A 19,702-nucleotide genomic window follows, 5' to 3' on the forward strand; every position below is an offset into this window, starting at 1 on the left:
AAACTGTATTGAAGTTGATCAGATTTTATCCTAAATCTTCAATATTAGGGCTCATTCCATTTTCTATCCAGCAGTAAAACCTTTTCGATCAAAACAACTGTGTCATGATGACTGATTAATTTTACCTGTGCCCACTCGTTTGGCGCCTGATTGGTTCCCTGTCCTACTTAAGCTCAGTCGTTTCACTCGCCTGTCGTCAGTCTGTCAGCGAACTTCTGTTTCTACAAGGCAAGCATTTTGACTCTGACTCCCGTCGGTCCCACTTTTTTCATCCGTTTTCCACTCGGCCGTTCTTGATTTCCCGTTTGTCTCTGGCTGCGACCTGTTTCTTGACCCCAACCACGTTATGATCTCCCGTCCCGGCTATCGACCTGTTTTTCCGTCTACGACACCACGATCTCCCATTCCGCAAGATCCACTTCCGCATTCGGAACACGTTCCGATTCTGTAAGCGAGCACCGGATCGCGGGTGCTGCCTTTCCTCTTTGTCTCAATAAACTTGTGATTAACGTTTTGCATCTGGGTCCTAATTCCGCTCTGGTCGTGACAAACTGTGGGTCGGAAGGGGTTACTTTTATGGATATAAAGATAAAAAAACAACAATATAGGGAGAAAAACTGAAATTCAATTTAATATGTTGATTTTGTTTACTAGTATCGTGGAACCCAAATTGTCAACATTTAATCTACATTAATACACACTTTAAATTAAACACAATACATTTACTGATTTTTACTGATATTGGATAAGTTATCTCATTATTAATCTGGGCTGCAGAATTAGTATCAAATCAAAAGAGAATTTGTGTCTGACAACTGTAATTGCACTGCAATTATCGGAACTATATATCATGTTGAACACCTTACACTTACCTCCCACATTGCAAACATTGAGGAGAACCCATTCAATACTAACTGCTGAAAGTCAGCAACATCATCCAGTGCCCTTCAGACCTACGTGAACGTAAACACACCACATAACTTCGTTATTATGAGCCTGCCTAGAGCAGAGGTCTCCAACCTTTTTCAAGCTAAGAGCTACTTTTTGTTATTTTTTAGCGCAAAGGTCATCCAGTTTGATATGAAATTCTAAAATAACAACTTATCTTGTCATTACCATGTTGTTACTGAAGAAGGGTAAATATTCTCACTTAACTACAAAAAGAAAACCCTCAATTGTCATCAAACTGATTACTGAGCAACAGTTTGTATGTAGTTCGCATGCTGGCACCCCTTATTTTTAATATCCCTGTAAGGTGGTAGCTCTTAGATTCTGATAAATATGTGGAGTCTTGAAAAAGGTAAGTAAATATGACACTGCATTACACTAAATTGTAATGTAAAGTTCTCTTGTAGGGTAATACCGATGTTTCAAACCATGCACTTCAAACTGACTTGTTTTTACTAAAATAACACTTCCCGTCTGTCACTCTCACCCAACCCTGTTGTCTTAATTTTGGCCTTGCTCGACTCGATTTTACTTGTCTCTCTCCTGTACGGACGTTGAATTAAAAATTAAGTGCTGTAAGTCTCCTTTCATATTCCAAAATCTTTTGAAAAATGAAATAATCCTGGCCTGAGCATTTTTTTATACCACAAGAAAATTTCCTTTGATTCTGGGTAGTGCCATCGTTATCTGTATAATTGGACAAAGGAGCCTTTTTGTTAAGTGACACACTCAGAGGTGTAGCCTCTAATTAAAACTGTTTACCTCCCGGCTGACACTATGTGTTGTTTCTTTAGTTACGTGATGTGGTTTCTTGATTTTGGTTGCCTGTTGACTGGCCTTTCTTTTGTGGTTAAAACTTCTTCTTCTACCCTGCGTCATGGTCCTGTTCTCTCATTGGTATATGATCGTACCTATCTATACAAGCACCTCTCAAATGAGAATTTCGGCATGCAAGTTTTATTTGCAACAAAAATATTGTTTTCTATATGAAGGAAAATCCCAGTTTTTGAGCAGTCCCACAGGCTCCCACTATAAACTGCTTGCAGCTGCTCGCCGCCCTTAACCGTTTACCGCCTCCAAGAGGATGGAAATTACTACAGGTAAAGCACTTGTAACGAGTTTTGTCTGAAAGTTCATTTAAAGTTACAGTATCTTTAATTTTACGCTACGATTCTAGCAATCTAATGATGTTGTCGTCTGCTATCAGTGAGCAAGACGAGCCGATTAGAGCAGAAATGGTCTTTGTATTTGTATTTTTTTTCATCCCCCGTATAAAAATGTTACTTGCCGCACATAATTTGAAATGTTCAAAAACTTAAAATACGAGGAAAACATATAAGTTCAAATCTATGCACTCTCCTTGCAACACTTTTCATTATGTTAATATTGTCTTATTCCTATTTTAGGATGACAGTAGCAGACCAATTTATTTGTGATTTTTTTCATATCCCAAAAAATCCACTCACTACACAAGCAATTCCAGCTACGGGCACAATCCTATAAAGAATTAATCTTGTATGAAGTTCAAGTTACCAATGTACATTAATTTGACGATTCACAATGTTTCATAATTTGCTGGGATGTCACACTGGTTTATCAACAAACAAAATGAGAAAATGGCAAAGGTAGAGTGTGACCTTTTTGTATTTACCAGATCACACTGCTGACTTTTGCACCGCCTAATGAGATCAATCCCAACTTGATGCAGTCTTTACATTTGACCTGTGATTGATTGGTGCTCTGTCTAGCTGGTTGGTTGGGTTTTTGCAGTGAGTTGACCCAATCAAAACCAGGATTGATGTGTGGATCGATGAATTGCAAAGGATGGACATGTGGAACAAGAATTGGACACCCATCCATCCATGCAGCTATCTGTTTCCTATACTGCCCAATTATTCCATTCATTGTCACAAGAATCTGTAGTCTATTCTGGCAGACTTGGGGTGAAAGACAGACACTAAGCAGACACCTTCGCTCCTCAATCACAATGCCAGGTACTGGGCACTGGAGAACAATGACAGTTTATCAACAAAGAGTTGTAGGAGAGACACAAAGTGAAAGCAGTGAGTAATGAGTTAAGAAGACAATTGGGAAATTGCAATGACTATGTGCATAAATTAGACTATTATGGACGGAATGAGTGCTGCGTTTTTGATTGATTGTATCAGTCTTAATTGTCTAAAGACATAGGGAATGAAAGATACACGTTACTGCATTGAAGACATTTGGTCCATCTTATCAAACCTGTAATTTACAAAACAACCCATATTATTGTTACTATTCATCCATCCATCCATCATCCATCCACCCATTTATTATCTGCCTATCTTTAGTCGCAGATTGTTATTATTTTTATTATTATTTGAGAGTACAATGAGAACTTGAAAAAAACGCTTGGTAGAATGTCAAGCGAGATTAGAGATTGTGTCTATACTTTGTTCAGGGTTCAAATGAGTGCTTAAAATACTTGAAAATGCTTGAAATTTAATATTTTGTCTTCAAGAATTGAAAAGTGCTTGGGTGCAGTGCTTGTAAATGCTTGATGTTGATGCCATTTTTCTTAACAAGTCACCTTTTTGGTGGCTTTGCCTGCTGTTGCATTTCGCCTTAGTTTGTGATTAACAACAGCTGTCATTAGTTTGTATGGCGTTGTCCTATGAAGTGTCATCGCTCTCTATGAGCTGCGCCCTAGAGGACAGATGCATGCTACACCTAAACAGGGCAATATAAAAGGTCTATTAGTGCAAGGATTACGTATCAGTTATCAACAATTTTCATTGACCATGTAAATGATTAAGGTAGCGTTTCCCAGTAGTAAATTGTAATTGGGAAGATCTGCTGTCAACTTAAAATGTAACCTGCATAATACTTTTTACCCAATACCTCCAGATATAGGAAGAGATTTGTCTCAAATACAAATATATTTGCGATTTACTCAATATCTAAATATTATATGTCTTTATAAATGCGCACGCAAGATTAAAAATCAGATATCTAAATCGTAGATATTTATGTGGCTCCACAAAATACATGATTTACATCGGATTTCCTTTTACGGTACTGGAGAAATTGGAAAATTGGCTTTGAAAAACCTTAAAATGTGCTTAAATTTGGCCATGATAAAGGTGTATGTACCCGCAACCCCAGCCTCTCAACAGTACCAATGTGTATGATGCAACAGATAATTTGCGCATCATGTTTGTGCGCTTCCCGTTTGGTTGAGGTTAATGTTCAATCTGTCTAACGAGAGAAAAATTGATTCACGCTGCCAACCCCGCGGGCGGCGACTTTCCTCTTCTGAGGAGTGTGTTACGAAGCCTTCACTTAAACAGTCACAGCACACATTCACGTCCGAGCTTTGTTGTGGAATCCAAGACCCCTCCTTGCACTCGACGCAGGCTTACGTTAAATTGTGCCTTGCCCTCCATTATTTTGTGTTCAATGAGTTTGCCATCCTGATGAAGGGTGTGTGTGTGGAGCCAGTAGCTGTCACGCAGCAGATTGTCCCATATCTCATCATGGCATGGTCGTGGGGTCAAACGGGAGGAGGGTGCGCTGGCAACGCAAGACCGGGCGGCTTGACGTGATATAAAAGCCTGTCAAGTGAAGACAGGAAGTGTCACCGCGTGAGCACGAATCTGTGTGCGAATCACCACGGTGTGCGAGACAGAGGGACGCTGATAAGTGTCCGTGTCTGGGGGATGGTAGGGAGGCGGAGGGCCGACTGCCAGGGTCTGATTGAAGGGCGGCGCAAAAGGTCAAAGTCAAAAGTCGTCTGAAGAGCCCACAAAGTGCTTAGTGATTGAGGTGTGGTCGTAAAAGAAATAACCTGCACGATGCGCTGTCTTGCACAAACTCAGGGCCAATGTCGTAATTCACTTAAGCAGTAATAAATGTTCTACTTAGGTCGGGCGCTGTATTTGATGGTTCCACCTAATCCAACTATTGTTCATTTTCCACACAGAGTACTTTCAAGTAAATGAAATTCAAATACAGTTGTGTTATATTGTGTTGAGATTGATGCCTTCTCCCTAAAAGTCAAGTCATTTTTATTTGTATAGCCCTTAATCACAAAGAATCTCAAAGGGCTGCACCGGTTATTGTACAGACTTATGTCAGAGTATTATTACACCATCCCCTGATCTGAAACCAACATGAGGGCAAGGAAAAACTCAAAAACCTCAACATGAGGAAAATGAAGAAACCTTGAGAAGGGACCGCACATGTGGTAATCCCCCTTTCAGGATGACCAGGCTGCAATTGATGTTGCAATTACAAATAATACAGAGATATTGTCAACAAAAAATATAGGTTATTCATATGCTATAGAGTAGAAGTGTGTTTTAAGTTTAGATTGAAACATTTCCAATGAATGACGATGAGGTTGCAGATCTGATTCTTCAGGATGCGAGCTACATACAAAATGACGAAGTCAAAATGGTATACCCACTTGAAAAAAATGGAGATTCCAGAGCAGGTTAGCATTAAAAATCACATCCCATTAAGTGAAATTGAATGCTCACAATATTTCTCAACGGACGCTTGAAGAAATCAAATGCGATATTTCAACAAAGAAAAAAAAATGTAATACCACTATAAATTATAATATGACAGTAATGAAAATTATTTGTAAGGTTTTTAATGTACAGTAATTTTAGTTTTGAAACTCGTGCTTGATTCTGTGAATTGGGCTTGTTTATCGGTTTTAATGTATGATAGAGTATTTACCGTATGTCACAAAACATGAGTAGACCCCTCACAAACCTGCAGATATTTCATAATATTGTTTTAATTAGAAGAAATAACACTGAAAAAACATCGCTTTGAAACAATCAAAGGTATTTTGTGTAAAGCTCATATAGCAGTATAAAGGTATTTTTCCTCTCAAAAAACAAAACCCCTGGCAACAAAAGTGAGTACACACTAAAGTAAAAGTTCCTGAAGTTCAATATTCTGTGTGGCCAATAGGATTTTAGGAACCACTTTATTATTCCTGGCCATGGATTTCACCAGTGGCTTAAAAATTGCCACTGGAATGCTCTTCCACGCCTCCATGACAACATGACTGAGGTTGGGAATATTTGAGATCTTGTGCTTCTTCACCTTCTTAAGGATACCACAAAGATGTTCTATTGGGTTTAGATCTCGAGACATGCTTGGCCAGTTCACCCCCTTTTCTCTTTAAAAAAGCCGAGGTCATCTTAGAAATGTATTTGAGGTCATTGTCAAGCTGAACCATTGCCCTGCAACCCATTTCCAGAGGGAGGGAATCATTCCTTGCTCCAGTATTTCACAGTGCATGGTTGAGTCATGTTTTCCTCAATGAAATGCAACTCCCTAACTTCAGTTGCACTCATGCAGCCCCAAAACATGGCATTCCCAACACCATGCTTGACTTTAGGCACAGCACAAATATGTTTGTACTCCTGACCTGGTTGCCGGCACACATGCTATACACTGAGCCAAAAAAAATAATCTTTGTCTCATACGACCAGAGGATATCTTTCCAGTAAGCCATAGCCTTATATTGACATACTTCTTTTCATTGTGTAAAAGTGATGTTTTTTCGGTGATGTTCTATTAAACATCACAATGAATTCGATGGAGAAATGTGAGGGGTGTACTCACTTTTGGAAATCTGTTAATCGTATTATTGTGTCTTATTGTGTTTACATTTTGAAAATATTTGGAAATCGGATTTGAGACATTTAGACTGAGACTGTCTAGAGTAAGTCTGTTTGAGCACACTTTTGGAGCGAGGAGAATACCAAACACACTGTTTTTGTTAGTTAGTGCTTTTTTTACGCCATTGCTTAAGACAAAACATAGCAACTTCTCACAGAGATTTTTACTTTAGACCAGTGGTTCCCAAACTTTTGCAGGCTGGCGCCCCCTTCGCTCCCCAGTGAATTCTGCAACGGACATTTTCCTCTGTTCCACGTCTGCTTTGTCAAAACAAAAATAGGTCCAAAAAAGTTATGTACTGCCCTTCTTCGGTGCAAGCTTCGTTTCCTTCTCGTTTGTTGACTCTGGGACTATGTTAACGGAGTCCGTCATGACACTCACTGAGCTCACACAGTGGGTGTGGCATAATGTGGTGCTTGCAAACTTTGAATCTCGTTTATTGGCTTGTGCTATTATTAAAACTTGCTTCTGATTGGTCCGTGCTTTTAAAAACTTGAACAGTAACAATTGTGGTTGGCGAAAACTCCATCACTCACGACAGAACCTTGAAAAAAACCGCAGTGCTTTGTGGTTTCACTACCGCACTAGTTCACATCGCGATGTCTGATTCGATTTCGGTTAATCGTGCACTCTCAATGTGTTACGTACAAATCGTCAAACAAACCTTCAAACTTCGACTTCGGACAGTCGCCCCCTGTATTGTTTTATACTAAAAAGTAAACATTTCATAAAAGAAAATGCTCTATAAAGATATATAAATTTAAGATAAACTTACTTTTGGAAGATGAGCTTCAAGAGTTAGGCGACTTCCTCCTCCGTGGTAAAAAGTGGCTGAAAAAAAGCGATCCAACCCTTTTCTCAACCGAATCAAGCTTTCTTATTCGAATTTCAACGGCTCGCCTCTTCTTTACACTTTACATCAGCCATATTGAATGGATGCACTAGATATTAAACAATAAAAAGGTCAAAGCTCATCGTACGCTCGAGATACAAAATAGAATGTTTACACACGAACTTGGAAGAGGAAGCGGATTTCTTCTTCAGAGTGGATGCTGGGTGACTTCTCACAGTGCCACACGCCGCTAGTGGAGAAAAGAGGCACCACAGTACTGTCCTGTACTTTTAAAAAGGTGCACACAATACAAAATCTAATTTATAGCAATGTCCGGATATTTTTTTTAACATTTCCAGTTTAAATCAACCATTACAGATTGAGCCCTTTTCATTGAGTAAGCCGAAGTATCTTTTCCTCTCTGTATTAAAAGTCCAATATTTCCTGGATGACTGCATAAAAATATTAAAAATATTGTCGGGCGTATTTCCCTTACTCTCCATGGAACACGATTAATATCATGGGAAATATTATAATAAACAGAGCTGCTGTCAAAATAGTTAAGAACATTCACTGTGATTCTTATCTCATTAAAAGAACATTTTAACAAATAGAATTTCACTAGATAAAGGAAAACATCCATTTATTTTTAAATAATTTTGCAAGTCAAGTAAAAAAGTAATTCCCTAATAAAAAGTTAGATAGGTGCTTCCTTTCCTTCAGAGACATTTTTTAAATCGCTTTTTCTTTCTTCGTTTTTAGTGTGTGATAGTTGACATGTTTTATGGCTCCTGCCAGACTGAGAGTCACTGCATGAATCATACCATTATTAGCCGTTACTGAGTCGTTAGAAAAATATTACCATGCTTTTTTGTAACTAAAGTCTCAGTTGTGATAAATCGCTACCCTTCTACCTCTGACAGCATGTTGAACATTGGAAAAAAATACTTGTTTCCATTATCTCAAACCTGTTCTTACCATTGATATAGTGCATCATTCAACTCTATTGGAGGGAAACACACAAACATTTTGCAAACATTCTTCAAAGATTTTGATTCCCTGGCGTCCGAGGTTACGTTTATAGAGTCTTTGGCTGTCTTTTGCATGTTTGCTTTTGGCTGGAAGTTTTTGTGCAGCAGCCACAAAATGCAAAAGCAGGCGCCTGAGCCAATAGTTACCCTCCGCTCTGCGCAAACTGCTGCAGATTCCGGAAAAGCATAGTAGTCAGGACGTTCTGCCAGCTCCCCCGTCGACGAGCTTGATTAATTAGACCTCGATTCTGTCCGTGTGATATTTGGAGTCGCTGTACAAACACGCCACCGGTTAGTAACGCAGTTGGAGTGCTGTTGATGCGGCTTAGCATACCTGTTGGCTTTGTGCTCTCTCGATCCCGCTTCCCTCTGAGTAAACATCCCATGTTTGTTTTTATCTCACACCCATACCTTTGATTTTAACAGACGTACTGATTTGTGTCATATCCTGTTGTGTCGTTTGCAGCTATCTTCCTGTCAAAGTACCTTAATGCATATTTGGGAAAAATATCTTCTAAACAAAGACATTTCACCATCCATTACAGTGTATCAACATAATGATATTAATCAATAAATTTGGGCTGGAACTACTGTATTTTTCAAACTATAAGGCACACCTCCCAAAAATTAGAATGTTGTGATATTTTTTTTTCTCATATATAATGCGCACCATACTATAAGGCGCATGTAATTAAAATTACATTAAGAGCTTGGGTTAGTCAGACAAATTAAAAAGTGTCAAACTTGTGTAATACATCCATGATCACAGTTGCATAACATTGGATGCAACGAGAAATGCGGCAGATACTATTCACTAGACCACTAATGATACAGGCTACACATTAAAAGGCATTAGGTATCTCATGATTACACGTACCAGATTGTTTTAGGCCGGGCAAGGCCGATATTTTCAGACATTAAACAGATCAGTAGTGCAGAAAAGGTTGGGGACCACTGAAAATCTTTACGAAGCACATGAGATTCTGAACTGAATGATGAGGAAGGCATTGTGGGAAGTAATTCAGTCATCTTTAAAGGTATAATCAAACATTTTACGCATGTATTGAAAATTGTTAATACTTTCAATGCTTGGTTTGACCTAAGAAAGTGAATAAAATGTTCTACCCATTTAAAATCACTCTGTGTTTTCTCATTTTTCTAACCTATCCGGTACAATGACTATAATAGTGTGATAGTGAGATAAGAACTAAGACAAGAAAAGAGCTTTCTCACATTTTGTATGTATCCCCAGTGGTCTAGTGGATAGGATCTGATGCTCATTCCGCCGGGATCCGGGTTTTATTCCCATTATGACCAATGCTATGCAATTGTGAACAACCATCCATGGTCCTAGCGGGCTGATATTTAGGCTTTATGCCACAATAGCTATGCAATTGTGGTGAATATATTGTTAGAAGTTTTCGTCAGAACACTGGTTGCACGCGTTTAAGTTGAATGCTGCTACATCCTAACATGGCACTATCTAATTTAAGAGAAATGTAAGGATAACCGAGTGTATTGCTTGACAGGAAAAACATCAATATTCTTTTTATCCAATGGTTCTCCAACAAGCTTTGGCTTTATGATTGTTTAAAAATGCTAGAAAAAAAAACTCAATTAAACAAAAAACAAAACTAAAGTGCTAAGAGTAGCCCCTTTGTAATGCTAGCCGCTAGCATTAACGATTGCACTGATGAAGCTATATAGCTGCATTAGCAGTAGCCATTTTTGAGCTGTGGTTAGTTACAGCAACACAAATTAAAATTATTCATCACTAATTAAAGTAGTTTACTATTATTTTTATTTTCAGTGCATTTATTACACTTAATTTTTAGACTAAGTACACTTTCATCAATGACAAACCAAGCCATTGTTTGGCTTGCCAACAACTCAGAAACAAGAGCTTGGACAAGGTATCAATCTCCAAGAAGTGCATTATTGGGAAAGTGAGCTTTATTTTGAAATTCATATATGTATATTTTTTGGAACAAGTGATATAGTGAGCATTTTCTAAATTCCTAAAAGGTTGGCAATTTGACTCACATAAACAATGCCTCAAAATAAAAATAAAACACATCTCCTGCATTATGTGCTTTGCAAAAGCGGGATTTCTCTTGGGTTTTTAATATTGTGGAAACACTAAAACATACCCTCGTTGGAAACTATTTGGTGTCGTTGATTACTGTGCAGAGGTAAGATCTTAAGCACAATCCCAATCCAACCTGAATTTCGGGTAGGGTCTGGCCTAGAATCTCAATCATTACGTTTGGGCCGGGTTTCTCGCTCAGCGCCTTTTTTTGAAAATTATTATCCACCCGTCATTGTTCTTCTTTGTCTCTCAGCCTTCCTGCCTCTTAAAGTGTTACACTAAATTCTTGAGGTCATACGTGGCTTATGGCCCAAATGTCAACCGATGAAAATGACGGACGGCCTCAAAATCTTCCGTCAATTCGTAAAAAAATCCGCTGATGGTTAATGTAACCTGCAGACAGAAATATAAAAGATGTAAATGTTTACACGGTTTTGTTTAACTTTTGTTATTATAAATCACCCCTCTTCCTTTTGAAACCTGAAACCTGACTTTATTTCAGGTACAGTCCTGCAAATCAAGTTAATATTTAGGGCTCAGGCTGGGTCTGGTTTTAATACCGAGGGACCTGAGTCGGGTCGGTCTGGATTTTTTTCGGCCCGATCTTACCTCTGTTACAGGGTGCTACCAAATTCATGTAAAGCTTTGCCCTGTAAAATGAGTCATAGGCCCAATCCCATTTCTCTCACTCGGCCCTGAGGACCCTCCAGTGAGGTCCCTCGAAGAGGAGTGCCCTCCGCGAGTGAAGTGCAAAGCGGAGATGGTTTGGACAAGACTTGCAAGGTTCCACCCCTGTCCAGGAGATGGCGGTAATATTAATTGGCTGTAGACCTCAGTGACGTATTGGTCTACGTCACATGTAAACAACTCGAGTCTCAACCTGTAGTGTGTCAGTTGGAGAGTTCGTGCAACGTTAAAAATGCCCGCTACTGCTGTGTTATTACCGATTGCCTGAAAGCTAATCATCTTTTCCGTGTCTCCAATCAACGGAGGAGAAATGTGCTATACTGAAGACAGCTTCGGCGCTATGTAGTGCTGATTCATCTTTACAAGGTACGTACACTCATTAAAAAAATTTGACCCGTTCGGTCAAATACAGTAAGAGTTAACATACAATGCACGTTCACATAATACCCTATGTTTGTGTAGACATAAATGGCAATCTACTTATTAGTATCTTAATGCCATTTTATGACATATAGTAGGGGTCTTGAATCTGTGACATGACGAAACGTAAACAAACACAAGAACAGTCCACCTGACCCTTTAGCTGACATAATATCGTCACCAAACTTCCCTGTACGACCCAAAAACCTTAGTTCATAAGGAATTTAATTCAAAAGAGTTGTCATTGAATATAAAAAGGTCATTTCAACATTTTTTCATGATGCTTACATCACAGTTAAAGCGGTCTTTTTCTTTTCTATGCCCACATTTATGTCTAAATTGTTTGTTATCTATTGTGTTCCAGAGTGGCTGTCCCATAAGCGTGGACAGGTTGGACAGGAATGTTCCCATCCTGTGCTTATGGTTGGATGTGGAGTCAGAACTCATTCAGGACTTAAGGTTGAGCAAGGTTATGTGGGCCCTGCAGGAGCTGCTAAAGAGGGAACAGGGCCATGGCTGGAGGTCCTGATCTACGTGTACTGGCTGGTCCACGCTCTGTCCTACCGTGTGGTGTCACGGGTCTTCAGGGTTCCCTGGTCCACCGTACAAATAATTGTCCACAGTTAATATGGAATAAATTGCCCAAAAGCCATATTTTAGGCTCTGGAAGTCAGACCCACATTTGCATTATGTGCTTTTCTGCATTACTATTCAATAAACATCTTCATTTTGAGTAACACCTTGGTGGTTTATTTCATAATGATGTGAGATACTGTGTGTGAACTATGTGACTGTTGGACAGAAAACAACTACAAATCACTCCAGCTTAAATAATAGTTTACTTTCAGAAAAACAAACTCACATTGGGCCAAAATACATAATAGTAAATAAATAATGTGTCACAAATTTTAACAAAAATATACCAATACTTCCATAAAGCTGGAAACAAACTAGAACTTCATTGAGTTCTTAATAAAAAAAAAAAAAAATCCTTTTATAAAACAAAGGGAAACATTGCAGAGATGTCACTGTTCTGGAAATTTGTCCACGAGCTTCCCAAAAAGGACGGGAACCACTCAGTTTTGGCCACAGTTTATTCGAGCCTTTTCCTCGCTCCGGCAGACTCCGCTTTCAAAAAGTCAAGGAGTGTATCGTGCTTCCTTTTTTTTCTGGGTGATTTGGGGTTTGGCGCCGGATTAGAAGGTGCCAACGACGTGCCCGGTGGTGTGGATGGCGTGGTAGCTGTGATGGTGACCAGCTCTTCCACGGGACGTTCTACAGTGGCCTTTAGGTTGGGTGGAAAAAACAAGAATTACTTAATGCTGATGTATTGTACAAAACAACTGTGTATAGGATGCTCAACAAGTTGATATGAGACAGGAAATTATAGGATGTGTTCTGGATAATTATTTGATAGTGAATAGATACAAAAAAATGACATGTTATTCTTATGGCTGTAAGAGCCTTCTATTGGCCAGCATCACATGCTTTAGAATTGTCTCCACATTTGGACAATATTTTGAGAAGGTAATTAATTTGTTTACTTAATATGTGTTTACAGAGAAGGCAGTGGACTATGTGATAGTAATTTGTTTCAACTGTATTTCCACGTGAAATTCGGAGACATTACTCATAATGCATGATGAAAACTAATGCATTCTGATCTCACATGAAAGAATCATATTGTAAATAAAACACGACACCCGAAATTGTGTGCAGTAAACAAGGGCTTATGTCCAGAACGGTATTCTGACTATGCTCCATGTAGATGTAAAAGCACGACTCGTTTAAGATAAAAACAGGGATGGGCTGAACCGTGATTTTCTGCACAGTTATCCTACTTTACAGATTGTAGCGTGAAGATTTTTTTTGCCAGCTCCCTTGGTAGATTAGTGCACTTCGTAAAGTAGCGATTTTGCAATGTTCGTGTTTTAACGCGAAAATACGATTTTCTATTGCATTTACGTCTAACTAAGATATCTCAATACATTTTGTTGCAAATACATGCGTGGTTGTGGAAAACTACTTACATTTGTGCGGTTCCTTTTCGGGCATGTTTGTTGATATTGAGAATTCGCAAAGCCTTCTGGGTAGTCACTTCGCTGCCAAGTGAGGTCGAGAGCCCCCTCGGTCTTGAAGTGGTTACGACATGGTTTGAGGGCACTTCTGCCTCGGTCTTGAGAGTATCGGGACACACCCCATTTTCACGTGAACGCGCAAACCGAGTGACTAGGGCACATAGCGAGTGAAAGTGCGAAGAATGGGACTCAGCCATAGTGTTATCAGGCATCAACATTAGTTCATTGCCAGCAGACCCGCTTGACATCAAATTCCATTCTCTTCACTACAAAGCACTCCGCAGTTTGCCTGGAACCATGCCGACTCATTTGGCCCGCATTCTGTTTCCGAGCTCACACCTGACCAAACAGAGCGCTGCGGCAACAAGCAAAACAAACTGCGATTGCATTCTAAGAACACCTAGAAGGAAACAATAAGGACATATGAAGGTGAAGGCAGACTAGCTGATAATGGTTTTCTGTTTACTGTGCCGGCTATAGCCCAGCCTTCTCCACATTTCCCCATTTATTCTAGGAGATCTGCCAAATTCACTATCGCCGCATCGTGACACACCGACGTCAAAAGAATGCACTTCCCGCTCAGCATCTGCTAAAGAAAGACACTCCTCTTCGTTTATCAAGTTTGTTTATCATGCAAACTGATAAGCCTTTCAGACCGACTGGCAGATGGGCTGCATGTGAAATTACTTTTTCCTTCTTTTTCCAATAAGTTCATATGATATCTTCCATTTTTCTTCCCTTCCCTCTCTCGCTCTCTTTCTTTCGTTCTCATATACACAGTTGATTGCCCCCCCTACCACACTTGTGTTGCATTACTTTCTCACCCTTTATGCTTCATCCATCTTCACCGGCAGCCAATACAGGAATTGTTGGTGGAGGGCCATTTTCTGTAAATCTGAGCTTTGTTGCATCTCCCCTGTTAGCTATTCATGAGCTCCCCGGACTCGGGTCTGCATACTTGACTGAATGTGGATATAATGACAGTGTCACGTCAAATGCAAGAGTGCGATGCATCCTAAAAACGGAGAGTCGGAGTGGGATTACCTTTTCATCATATCCAGACTACCATATTTTTACGACCATAGGGGGCACTGTGTCAAAAGCGTAGTCTCCAAAACTGGTTCTTTTTCTGTATTTAACACATACACAAGACGCACAGCATGATAGGGTGTGGATGCCCTTTGCTGGGTCTGTCTTACAACAACACAAGCATACAAGTGTGCATATTTAAAAATAAAGCAGGAACAAAACATAGTTTGGTTGAGGTTTAGTTAAAAATTGACTACAAATTAAAACACTCGGATTAAAAACTTGTCAGAGTTCATTTTTCAGCTTCCTTGACCTGCAAACTATAGATTTGTTTTCAATGCCTTTGCAGCTCCTTGGTTTCCATGTTATTTCCCCTAGCATATAAATCAAACTACCATGGCAGACAAAAACAAAGAAGGGAGGGAAAGTGAGCTTTGGATTTAATTAATGTTTTGTTCAGCCTCCGGTAGCACAATAGCTTTCAAATTGCTAGATATGCTACGGCATTACCATCCGCGAGTGCTTCTGCAAACAATGTACATATTGTATGTGACGTAACATGTCCTCTTCCACGCAATCAGGATATGACGGCGTTCACACAGGAGATGCATTTAAGTCACAGGAGATCAAATACAAGTTGCATATAGTTGGAAATGTGAACGACCTTACAAAAACATCGTATTTCACTTAAATATGTTGTAAGTCTTAGGTACAACTCGGTCAAGGCTCAAACCTGTGATCTCTCTGTCTCAGGGCGGACACCCAATCCTAAGGCTACCGAGCCAGTCTACAACTGCCACCATACATTACAGACAGGGCACATTGCTAGAATTATAAGGGAGTCTGAGACTTATAGTCCCGTAAATACAGTAACTAAAATACGGTCTTACCAGCAACTCTTTTATTAATTAGCAAAAAAAACCATGAAAACATAGACTTTTTTATGCATGTAAGGTAAGCTACACTTAGGCACAGCAGATGGATAAAGCTGATGTTATCATTGGATCGTTTTGGACATGTTTCAATGACAAATTTGACGGACCGCTGAGCAACTGGCTGTGGTTTACGTCACCCCTGCCAATGGAGCATTTGGTGGTAGTCAATTTGCCACTTTCCGATTCATAGACCTTGCATAATATTTTGTACAATGGACCAACTGCGCAGGTTCACTAACTTGCTTTTCTACAATTTAAATGTTTTGTTGTGATAAACTTTCCTGGCCTCATGATTTTGACAATTCCAGACAAGGGTTGAAAATGGTTAACCTTCCTTGATGTTCCATTGTCAATAAATTAATAAGCAATAGGGTATGGGGTTTCTGGAAAAGCACTTTTGGAGCAACTAAATCACACAGTTGGTGGTAGTGATTTGAATATGCCCTAAATGTAAGAACTTTAAAAGAAAAACGGTATCTTACCTGATTTTTTTCTACATTATCTTCAGAAAAGTTCCATGAAATATGGTTTGATCATTTTTCACCCCCTATACCAACCAGTGTCCCTACCATACCCTACACGGACAGTCTGTGCTCTCTATAACTTAGCCTTAAAGTTTTTTTTTTTTTTTAGCCAGCTGAGCATTTGATGCACTGCACTTACACACTCACATGCTCACGGTTTTTCAGCACATTGACTTACAAATTGCAAGAAGCGAGCAGATGAAACTCTGAACTTTGAATCCAACACCTGCTTTGAAATTCTCCTGCTTCTTTTGCTTTCAACCTGTCTTGTTCCTCTCGTATCTTTCAGAGAAAAATCTTCTCTGTCCTACAGGGTAGTGGCCATATAATTAAAAAATAAATGCTGTAAAAGGATAGGAATCTTGAAACCTAAGAATTAATTCATTAGCCTTCGGTATGAATTTTTCTTGACGTTACCTCAGAGTGGGCACGACAGGTAATATTTTAGGCCTGGCCCGAACGAACCCTGACCAAACCCGACGCGAATGTCAAACATTAACTAGGGTTCTGGCTGGGCCGGGCTTCTCTCTAGCTGGTATTTTAATATTTTTAATCAGTTACGTGTCATACGGCAATAAAAAAAAAATGCTTGTCCCGCACTTTAAGGTCTGTCGTGTGCCTAGCTAGCTAGACTCCATTCATCTCCAAACCTACAGAGGGTGGCTAAGCCATGTATGCCGGATTAACATTGCCTGCTTTCGCGTGTAACTAGCTGTTGGCTTCAATAAAAGTTTCAAAAGATCCACGGCACTGGTGGATCGCCAGGCAGGGCGAGGAACGGAGGAAAGGGCGAGATTGGAAGCTCCATCTTTGTCGCCAAAGCAATGTTTAACAAGGCAATTGGAAACCAGATTTGTGCTTACTTTCAATAGTTAACTCTTTGTGGCAACTGCACACACCATCCTAACCTTACACTGTGGCTATATTTACACATGTCATGTTCTGTGGTTCCTTTTCTCTGTCGACAGCGCCAACGCACGCATGCGTGTGCGTTCGGCGGCCAAAATCACATTATCTTCCTCCTCCATCCTCTCCCTCAGCCTCACAAATAAGATATGCAAATTATATATATTTTTTTGGCTTGCTCCCTCAAATCAAGTTCATTCGTCGGGCTCGGGATTGGATTTATTGGCCCCGATCTTACCTCTGGTGGGCACATTTTGAGTAAGTAGCATCGGCTCTTTGCGTCAAGTGCTGAAGACCAATTTCTTCTAGGTTTTCAAATGTTGTACAGATGCTCTCCTACCTACGGCCATTCGACTTACGAAAGACGGTAGATACGAAAAAAAAATTCGGGATGTCGAAAAATATCCGGACATTGCTGCAAGTCCGATTTTTCTATTGTGTGCACCTTTTTCCTAGTAGGAGACAGTACTGTGGTGCTTCTTTCCGCCACGTGGCGCTGTGAGAGGTCACCCAGCATCCACCCGAAAGAAAAAAAATCCTCTTCCTCTTCCTAGTTGGTGTGTAAACATTCTATAGTGTATGTCCAGCGCGCTAAGAACTTTGACGTTTTTATTGTTTAATATCTTGTCCTTCCATTCAATATGGTTGGTGTGAAGTGTAAAGAAGAGGCGAGTCGTTTCTTTTGAAGTGAAAGTTGAATAAGAGGGCTTGATGCGTTTGAGAAAATGGTTGGATCGCTTTTTATCGCCCACTTTCTACCACGGAGGAGATCGTCGCCTAACTCTTGAAGCTCATGTTCCAAAAGTAACTTAAACTCAACTTTATTTATCTTTATAGAGCATATTATTTTACAAAATGTTTTTTTTTAGTTAAAAAAAATACAGGTTACTTATACAAGCCTTAAACATACTTACTGTATACAAACCTTAAACATACAAAATATAGCACTGAAGCAACTTACGAACAAATTCAACTTATGAACAATTGTCCGAAACCTATCTCGTTCATAATTAGGGCAGAGTCTGTATTTACTCGTCAACTCAGGCTAACCATCAAGCCAAATAACTTCCATTAACAATCAGATTAAAACATTTCATCCCTTTTGTGATTGTAAAAACAAATAACAAAAAAAAATACTTGCATGATAACAAAAATAAAAATGATGGAAACAAAGTCATGTCACCCTCTCGCTTGTTAAACTGAGACAGCCGACGACATTTAATGATTTCCCGGTACCTGCAAAAAGTGCAATTGCACCAGCAAACAACCACAACTTCAGTTTCCCTCAAAGCATAGAGGTGACAACAAACTGATTAAATGTTTTCTGAGCAGCTATCTTTTAAAAAAACTACTCAAACAAACTACTTGCATGGAGAAAGAAAAACAGAAACGTCCATCTAAATATAGAAACACCCTCCTTAACACTTATGGTATCTCTGATAGTGAAACAAATCCAAACAACGAAGCCCTTGGCAAACAATGAAAGTGTATGAAGTCTCTGCGTGTTTCCAGTCATTAGCAGAGTTTGGCCGCTCCTAGTAAATGGAAACATCTGTGCTGAATTATTGGTTGACCTTCAGTCTACTGTATATATTATATCCCCATCTTTTGTGTTTGCAATGACAGTTCCTTTCTTTTCACAAGGACATCTATGTACCTCTGTATTTAATGACTTAAGTACAGAAATTTATACATTTTCTGAGATATAGTGTGCCGAATCCCAGAGGAGATAGCCTTTTAGGTAATTTGGGACGGGTGACAGTGCAGAGACATAAGCTAGTGGCAGATGTTTGCAAACTGTGGAAAGGAAGAGGTAAACATCCACATTTATGAAGTTTAATGTACATGCATGCTGTAGGTGGAGTATATACAGTATATTTTAACATTATGGAGAGTTGTTGGGATACAATCTACAACTAACCCAAGATCATTGTTTTAGTATATGACATTATTATAATTAATTCCACTTCGTAGACTGATTACTTGTGTAAACATGTAAAAATAGATTGTTGCAAAAATGCAACTCAAACATCATATTCTTTGCTGGGTATTAATACATTAATAAATAAATATCTTAATAAATATCCTGAATGAATTTGAGTTTTAGTCACACAGATATAATTAGATTCGATTTTGCTTTTTATCCGTGAAACGATTCAAGTAATTCAATCCTACATCTACAAATAAATGCACTGTAGTGTTTGGTACAGTAAAAATGTTACATTTGGATTGTTTCAAAATAAGGGTAGTATTATTTGCGTTAAGATAAAGTAACGTTAACACAAATCTTTTTGGCCGTCTAGCAAACTTATTTTATGGCTTGCTTCGCACATAACAACCCCTTAATCGTTTTCTGTTGTTTCTGTGATCCTTGTGCCCTATGGTTGCCCCTCGCATCCATACAAACAGATAACAAAAACAGCCGAAAAGGACGCATGGGCCAAATAAGCAAGTGCCTTAATGGAAGAGGCAGATTGTAGAGGTGAATCTTAAAACTGCTCTTTTTCCTGTCCACATGTGAATAGCAGTGTCCAAAGT

At 39.3% G+C, this 19,702-nt stretch overlaps 1 protein-coding gene and 1 long non-coding RNA gene across 3 annotated transcripts in view; both read left to right on the forward strand.

Moving 5' to 3' along the window:
- sdk1b (sidekick cell adhesion molecule 1b) overlaps positions 1-19,702 on the forward strand; it is a 421,825-nt gene that overhangs the window by 84,705 nt on the left and 317,418 nt on the right. The window lies entirely within an intron of this gene.
- On the forward strand, positions 11,167-12,429 carry LOC148361240 (uncharacterized). Its single transcript, XR_015851211.1, has 2 exons — positions 11,167-11,638; positions 12,057-12,429. It is a non-coding gene; the product is annotated as an uncharacterized LOC148361240 (long non-coding RNA).

The sequence above is a fragment of the Urocampus carinirostris genome, chromosome 8 (genome assembly GCF_059441175.1).
Source record: "Urocampus carinirostris isolate Australia breed hairy pipefish chromosome 8, RoL_Ucar_1.0, whole genome shotgun sequence".
Taxonomy (NCBI): Eukaryota; Metazoa; Chordata; class Actinopteri; order Syngnathiformes; family Syngnathidae; genus Urocampus; species Urocampus carinirostris.